General features: G+C 43.6%; 1 protein-coding gene across 2 annotated transcripts in view; it reads left to right on the forward strand.

Moving 5' to 3' along the window:
* LOC137094993 (reticulon-2-like) overlaps nucleotides 1-8817 on the forward strand; it is a 42438-nt gene that overhangs the window by 19828 nt on the left and 13793 nt on the right. The window lies entirely within an intron of this gene.

The raw sequence follows: 8817 nt of genomic DNA on the forward strand, positions 1-8817 counted from the left end.
GCCATCTGTCGGGAGGGATCGCGTGGTGTCTCCCTTCCTGGCAGAATTGTAGTTAGATGGATGGCCCTTGTGGATCTATATCATCTATACTTATACATATGATATCTCTCTTATCTATCATATCTGTGTCTGCATGGTCATCTGTCGGGAAGGCTTTTATTGTGTCCTCCTTTAGAGCAGAAAGGGAGGGATTGGGGGTCCTTCCCAACTTTAGTGGAGTATAGACTGGCGGAGTTCTAAGAGATCTCATATATCTATATATCATATATCTATATGTATGTTAGTTCTCTTAGCTCTCTTATATATATATCTATAATGTCATATATCTATAACTATATGTATAATACCTCTCTTATCTATTGTATATATCTATAGCTATATGTATGATATCTCTCTTATCCCTCTTATATATATCTATAATGTCATATATCTACATCTATATGTATGATATGTCTCTTATCTATCTTATCTATCTATATCTATATCTCTCTTATCTCTCTTATATATATCTATAATGTCTTATATGTCTACATCTATATTTATGATATCTATCTTATATATCTATATCTCTCTTATCTCTCATATATCTCTATGATGTCATATATCTACATCTATATGTATATCTCTCTTATCTATCTTATCTATCTATATCTATATGTATATCTCTTATCCCTCTTATATATATCTATAATGTCATATATCTACATCTGAATGTATGATATCTCTCTTATCTATCTCATATATCTATATGTATTTCTCTCTTATCTTTCTTATATATATCTATAATGTCATATATCTACATCTATACTTATGATATCTCCCTTATCTATCATATATATCTATATGTATATCACTCTTATCTCTCATATATATATATATATATTTCTATGATATCTCTCTTATCTCTTTTATATGTATCTATAATGTCATATAGCTATATCTATATGTATAATATCTCTCTTATCTTATATATATATGATAGATAAGAGAGATATTATACATATATGGTATCTTATCTATCATATATATATACATATATGGTATCTCTCTTATCTATAGCAGAAAGGAGGATTGGGAGTCCTTCCCAACTTTAGTGCTAAAGAGTCTGGCGAAGTTCCATGATATCCCATATATCTATATATCTCATACCTATATCTATATGTATGATATCTCATATATATATATATATATATATATATATATATATATATAGTATCTCTCTTATCTATAGTCCTTCCCAACTTTAGTGCTAAAGAGTCTGACGAAGTTCCATGATATCCCATATATATCTATATGTATGATATCTCTCTTATCTATCATGTCTGTGGCTGCACGGCCATCTGTTGGGAGGGCTTTGATTGTGTCCTTTATAGCAGAAAGGGGGTGGGGGTGGGGAGTGGGGATACTTCCCAACTTTAATGTAGACTGCTAAAGAGCCTGGTTGGATGGCCATCTGTCGGGAGGGATTGGATGGTGTTTCTCCTACCTGGACAGACTAGATTGGGGTTTCTTTTTACTCTATGAATGAGAGCATGTACCAAAAGGCCTTGCAGTTGTAAAGGGTGTGCTTGCCCTTCCATCCAAAAAAGACCCCACGTCTGTGGCTTTTGCAAAGATGCTGAGCCACCCGTTTGGCATGTGGGGCTGTCAGTTAGCGGTCGGCCGGGGCTTTGGAGGGGGAAGGGAGGGAAGGAGGCACGGACGGGACAGCTGCGCCCTGCTTTTGGCCTCTCCTTTTTCCACCCTCGGACTTCCCCCACCCTCCTCTTCCCTTAATAATGGCTCCAATAGGGTTTGCTATGATCCGATAAGTTGAGCCAAGAGTGTGATGCAGCAGCTCAAAAGGCCAATGGGATTTTGGGCTGCATCCATAGGAGGATAATGTCCAGGTCAAGGGAAGTCATGCGTTGGTTAGACCTCTTTACCTGGAATACTGCATCCAATTCTAGACAAAGCAGTACAAGACAGATATTGAGGGCAACTAAAAGGCCTGGAAACTATGAATCCCTATGAGGAGCGTCTTAAAGAACTGGGTCTGTGTTTAGCCTCATGAGAGCCATGTCTATTAAATACTAGCTTAGGTTAGGCTATTTGAAAAGACCATGGTTTGTTTTGGGGTGTTAGGTCATATCATGTAGTTAATTAGTAACTATTGATTAGGAAGAAGCCAGGATGTGATTTCATTTTTTTATGAATGCTCCCATTAGAAAATACATAACAATGTAGGTGAACTATAACTCCCAGAATCGTGGGTCAATCCTCCCCAAACCAGGCCTGTATGCGCAGTTGGCCATGTTGGGTCTTTGTGCCAAGTTTGGTCCAGATCTGTCGTCGACTGGGTTCAGTGCTCTCTGGATAAAGGAAAACTACAAATCCCAGGGCAAACCCAGCCAGTATTTACAGTTGGCAATGTTGGGTCTGTGTGTCAAGTTTTGTCCAGATCTGTCGTCGACTGGGTTCAGTGCTTTCTGGATAAAGGAAAACTACAACTTCCATGTGCCAAGGGCAATCACCCCCAAAATTTAGCCAGTATTTACTGTTGGCCATATTGGGTCTGTGTGCTAAGGTTGGTCCAGATCTGTCGTCAACTGGGTTCAATGCTTTCTGGATAAAGGTGAACTACAACTCCCAGATTCCCAGGGCATTCACCCCCAAACCCAGCTGGTATTTACAGTGGGCCATGTTGGGTCTGTGTGTCAAGTTTGGTCCAGATCTGTCGTCGACTGGGTTCAGTGCTCTCTGGATAAGGGTGAACTACAACTCCCAGATTCCCAGGGCAATCACCTGCAAACCCAGCCAGTATTTATAGTTGGCAATGTTGGGTCTGCGTGCCAAGTGTGGTCCAGATCTGTCATCGACTGGGTTCAGTGCTCCCTGGATAAAGGGTAACTACAAATCCCATATGCCAAGGGCAATCATCCCCAAAATTTAGCCAGTATTTACAGTTGGCCATGTTGGGTCTGTGTGCCAAGGTTGGTCCAGATCTGTCGTCAACTGGGTTCAGCACTCTCTGGATAAAGGTGAACTACAACTCCCAGATTCCCAGGGCATTCACCCCCAAACCCAGCTGGTATTTACAGTGGGCCATGTTGGGTCTGTGTGTCAAGTTTGGTCCAGATCTGTCGTCGACTGGGTTCAGTGCTCTCTGGATAAAGGGGAACTACAAATCCCATATGCCAAGGGCAATCATCCCCAAAACTTAGCCAGTATTTACAGTTGGCCATGGTGGGTCTGTGTGCCAAGTGTGGTCCAGATCTGTCGTCGACTGGGTTCAGGGCTCTCTGGTTAAGGGTGAACTACAACTCCCAGATTCCCAGGGCAATCACCCCCAAACCCAACCGGTATTTACAGTTGGCCATGTTGGGTCTGTGTGCCAAGTTTAGTTCAGATCTGTCGTTGACTGGGTTCAGTGCTCTCTGGATAAGGGTGTACTACAACTCCCAGATTCCCAGGGCAATCACCCCAAACCCAGCTGGTATTTACAGTTGTCCATGTTGGGTCTGTGTGCCAAACTTGGTCCAGATCTGTCGTCGACTGGATAAGGGTGAACTACAACTCCCAGATTCACCTGCAAACCCAGCCGGTATTTACAGTTGGCCTTGTTGGTCAGTGAGCCAAACTTGGTCCAGATCTGTTATCAGCTGGGTTCAGTGCTCTCTGGATGAGGGTGAACTACAACTCCCAGTATTCCATGGCGGTTAAAGTGGTTCCAAACATGGATTTGGTTGGGTCGGTTCGCTTCGTCCTATCCAGCTTGTTCTGCTGACCATAACGATAATTTTTAATTTTGGCCGAAATGGACCACGTGGCAGCTGGTTATGGGTCCTCTTCTCATATTGGGCACCACGTGGCATGCGAAGAGGCTGCCACGTGCTCACACGGGTTTCCCTGAAGAACATCATGACGTGTCTTACGCAAGCGGTGTCTATTTAATGGGTCGAGTGCCTCCATTGCTCTCCATTGCGTCCTGGCTCTAGAGAAAGGCTTCAGTCCGATTGCCTTGCCGCTCGCTCTCAGCTTCACATTTTGGCTTGGCTTTGACCTCTCTCTAGCATTGAATCTTTCGGATTTTCCTTTGTTTTCCTGATTCTTTTTATTTAGTGGGACTATTTATTTATTTATTTATTTATCGTGTCAGGAGCGAACCAAAACAGTTGTATTGCATTTTTTAACAAACAAACAAAACACAAAGTTTGCAAGCTTGGTAGTTGATTAGATGTCCATGTATCTGGCCCCTTGGAGTGCCTCTGGTGTTGCCGCAAGAAGGTACTCCCTTGTGCATGTGGCAGGGCTCAGGTTGCATTGCAGCAGGTGGTCAGTGGTTTGCTCTTTTTCTCCACACTCACATGTCGTGGATTCCACTTTGTGGCCCCATTTTTTAAGGTTGGCTCTGCATCTTGTAGTGCCAGAGCTCAGTCTGTTCAGCACCTTCCAAGTCGCCCAGTTTTCTTTGTGCCCAGGGGGGAGTCTCTGCTTTGGTATCAGGTTCTGGGTTTGAGCCTGCCACTTTTGGACTCTCGCTTGCTGGGGTGTTCCAGCAAGTGTCTCTGTAGATCTTAGAAAACTATGTCTAGATTTAAGTCGTTGACGTGCTGGCTGATACCCAAACAAGGGATGGGCCGGAGATGTCTCTGCCTTGGTCCTTTCACTATTGGCTGCTACTTCCCGGCGGATGTCAGGTGGTGCAATACCGGCTAAGCAGTGTAATTTCTGCAGTGGTGTGGGGCGCAGACACCCCGTGACAATGCGGCATGTCTCATTAAGAGCCACATCTACTGTTTTAGCGTGGTGAGATGTGTTCCACACTGAGCATGCATATTTAGCAGCAGAGTAGCATAGCGCAAGGGCAGATGTCTTCACTGTGTCTGGTTGTGATCCCCAGGTTGTGCCAGTCAGCTTTCGTATGATATTGTTTCTAGCACCCACTTTTTGCTTGATGTTCAGGCAGTGCTTCTTGTAGGTCAGAGCACGGTCCAGAGTGACTCCCAGGGATTTGGGTGCGCTGCAATGCTCCAGTGGGATTCCTTCCCAGGTAATAATCCTCGGAGCTTGGGATGCTTGTCTGTTCTTAAGGTGAAAAGCACATGTTTGTGCATTAGATGGGTTACGGATTGGCTGGTTTTCCCTGTAATAGGCAGTAAGGGCACCTAGAGCTTCGGAGAGCTTCGGAGAGCGGGACTGGGAGTTGGGGAAGTAAGGGACGGGTGGGCAGAGTGCGCACGTGTTTGGAGACTTGGGAGAAAAGAAAGAGCATCTCTTTGCTCTTGGTGAGCTTTTCTTTAACAATATTTGGGTGTATTGTTGAAGGCTTCCATGGACGGAATCACTGGATTGCTGTGAGTTTTTCCGGGCTGTCTGGTCATGTTCCAGAAACATTCTCTCCTGCCGTTTCACCTTCATCTATGACAGGCACCCTCAGAGGTTGTGAGGTCTGTTGGAAACTAGGCAAAGGTTTATATATCTGTGGAATGATGTCCGGGGTGGGAGAAAGAACTCTTGTCTGTTGGAGGCAAGTGTGAATGTTGCAGTTGATCACCTTGATTACCATTTAATGGCCTTGCAGCTTCAAAGCCTGGCTGCTTCGAAGCCTGGAACACTCAACAAAGTGGAATTCCAGACATTGTATAGTCAATTTAAAGTATATTATAATGACCAATTAATAGCAATTAACAAATTAATTAACTGAAGCAATTAACAAAGAGAACCTAGAAATGTGCATTGGGAAATATGCATTGGGCCTGCTAACCTAGAAATATGCTGAAACATTCACACCTAGCTCCAGCAGAGAAGAGCTCTTTGCCCCACCCCAGCCATTCCACAGATATATAAACCCATTTTCCTAATTCCAACAGACCTCACAACCTCTGAGGATGCTTGCCATAGATGCAGGCGAAACGTCAGGAGAAAATGCCTCTAGAACATGGCCATATAGCCCGAAAAAAACCCACAAGAACCTAGTGATTCCAGCCATGAAAGCCTTCGACAATACAATGTGCATTGAGTTTGTTGTCGAAGGCTTTCATGAACTGAATCATCTTGATTGCTAATTAATGGCCTTGCAGCTTCGAAGTCTGGCTGCTTTGAAGCCTGGAACACTCAACAAACAGTGGAATTCCAGAAAGGAAACAATCAGGGTCTGCTAACACCTCCCAAAAAGGTTTCCCCCAGGCAGCAACCAGCCAGGCTTTGAAGCTGCAAAGCCATTCAGTGCTAATTAAGCTGGCCAATTGCAACATTGTATTGTCAAAGGCTTTCATGGGTGGAATCAATGGGTTGCTGTGAGTTTTCCAGGCTGTCTGGCCATGTTCCAGAAGCATTCTTTCCTGATGTTTCACCTGCATATATGGCAGGCATCCTCAGAGGTTGTGAAATCTATTGGAAATTAGGAAATTTGGGTTTATATATCTGTGGAATAATATCCAGGGTGGGAGAAAAAACTCTTGTCTGTTTGAAGCAAGTGTGAATGTTGCAATTGACCACCTTGAGTAGCATTGAATGGCCTAGCAGTTTCAAGGTCTGGCTCCTTATTACTGGGGGAATCCTTTGTTGGCAGGTGAGGATGCCTGCCATAGATGCAGGCAAAACATCAGGAGAGAATGCTTTTGGAACATGACTAAACAGCCCAATATTTGGGTGGCTCTGAGAGCCTTGAGTCGCCCTTTAGCTTCTTTTTCTCCTCCCCTCCTCTCATTCAGTAAATACTTTTAATAGATATTATTATTATTATTATTATTATTATTATTATTATTGACACAAAAGCACAGCATGTCACAGCAAACGAGATCTCTATGCTGGATTTCGTATCCCAAAATCCCAAGTCGAACCCTTCCCAAGCGTCTAGGACTGTGTGATGTATTTCCGAATGATGCGCACAGATCCAAGTCAGGTGGCCTTTTGCAGTTGACAGATCGCGATTTGGTCAATGTTTACTGTTTCCAAATGCCAGCTGAGATCTTTGGCACGACACCCAGTTTGCCCATGACCACTGGGATCACCTGGACTGGTTTACACCAGAGCCTTTGCCATTCGATTTTGAGGTCTTGATAGCGGCTGAGTTTCTCCTGTTGTTTTTCCTCAATGCGATTGTCACCCGGAATGGCGACATCCATAATCCAAACTTTTTTCTTTTCCACAATCGTGATGTCTGGTGTATTGTGTTCCAAAACTTTGTCAGTCTGGATTCGAAAGTCCCACAGGATTTTTGCGTGTTCATTTTCCACGTCCTTTGCGGGTTTATGACCCCACCAGTTCTTTACTACTGGCGGTGGTCCTTGTGATGTAAATTCCAGTGAATCATTTGGGCCACAGAGTTGTGCCTCTGTTTGTAGTCTGTCTGTGCGATTTTCTTGCAACAGCTGAGGAGATGGTCCAAGGTATCATCCGCTTCCTTGCACAGTCTGCATTTTGGGTCATCTGCTGATTTTTCCATCCTGGCCTTAATGGCATTGGTTCTCTGATGGCTTGCTCCTGGGCTGCAAGAATCAGGCCTTCTTCTGTCTCCTTCTTCAGGGTTCCATTCGTGAGCCATCACCAGGTCTTCTCCTTGTCAACTTATCCTTCAATCTTGTCAAGGAACTTCCCATGCAAGGCTTTGTTGTGCCAGCTGTCAGCTCTGGTTTGGAGTGCAGTTTTCTTGTACTGGTTCTTTGTCTGCTGTGCTTTGAGAAGTTTCCGATTATTGACTTCAATTAAAGCAGGTTCTTGGCTTTCCTTGACATCTTCTGCCAGGGCATCGTGTTTTTCTTCTTCAACTGCTTGTTTTACTTGTAAAAGTCCTCTGCCACCAGGACTTCTAGGCAGGTAGAGCCGGTCAACATCATTATGAGGGTGTTGTGAATTATGAATGGTCATTATTATTATTATTTGAAACACAACAAGATGAGTCCACAGCAAACAAGATCATTCTGCTGGCTGTTGTATTGGATCACACGTCGGACACTTCCCAAGTGTCTAGGACTGTGTGATGTATTATTATTATTATTATTATTATTATTATTATTATTATTAGAAACACAACAAAATGAGTCCACAGCAAGCAAGATCACTCTGCTGGCTGTTGTCACACCTCTGACACTTCCCAAGTGTTGAGGACTGTGTGATGTTTTTATTATTATTATTATTATTATTATTATTATTATTATTATTGTTAACACAACAAGATGAGTCCACTCTGCTGGCTTTTGTATTGGATCCCATGTTGGACCCTTCCCAAGTGTCTAAGACTGTGTGTTGTATTGGCGAATAATGTGTGCAGATCCCAGAAAGGTAGCCTTTTGCAGCTGGCAGGTGGTAATTTTGTCAGCACCGATTGTGTTTAAGTGCATGCCAAGGTCTTGAGGCACTGCACCCAGTGTGCCAATCACCACTGGGACCCCTTGACTGGCTTGTGCTAGAGTCTTTGCAGTTTGATCTTTAAATCCTCATATCGTGTCAGCTTTTCCAGGTGTTTCTCTGCAATCTTGCTGTCACCTGGGATTGCAACATCAACAATCCATACTCTCTTTTTTAACACAATCGTGAGGTCAGGAGTCTTGTTCTCCAAAACTTTGTCTGAATTCAGAAGTCCCAGAGTAACTTGATGTGTTCATTTTCTGTAACTTTTTCCAGCTTGTGATCCCTCCAGTTCTTTGTCGCAGGCAGGTGGTGTTTGTGGCACAAGTTCCAATGAATCACCTGAGCAACGGTGTTGTGCCTCTGCTTGGAGTCTCTCCATGATCTTCTTGCAGCAGGATGAAATCTATTGTTTCATCTCCTTCCTTGCAGAGTCTACACTTGGGATCTGTTGTGGACTTTTTCAATTCTGGCTTGGAATGGCAT

Source organism: Anolis sagrei, chromosome X (genome assembly GCF_037176765.1).
Source record: "Anolis sagrei isolate rAnoSag1 chromosome X, rAnoSag1.mat, whole genome shotgun sequence".
Lineage (NCBI taxonomy): Eukaryota > Metazoa > Chordata > Lepidosauria > Squamata > Dactyloidae > Anolis > Anolis sagrei.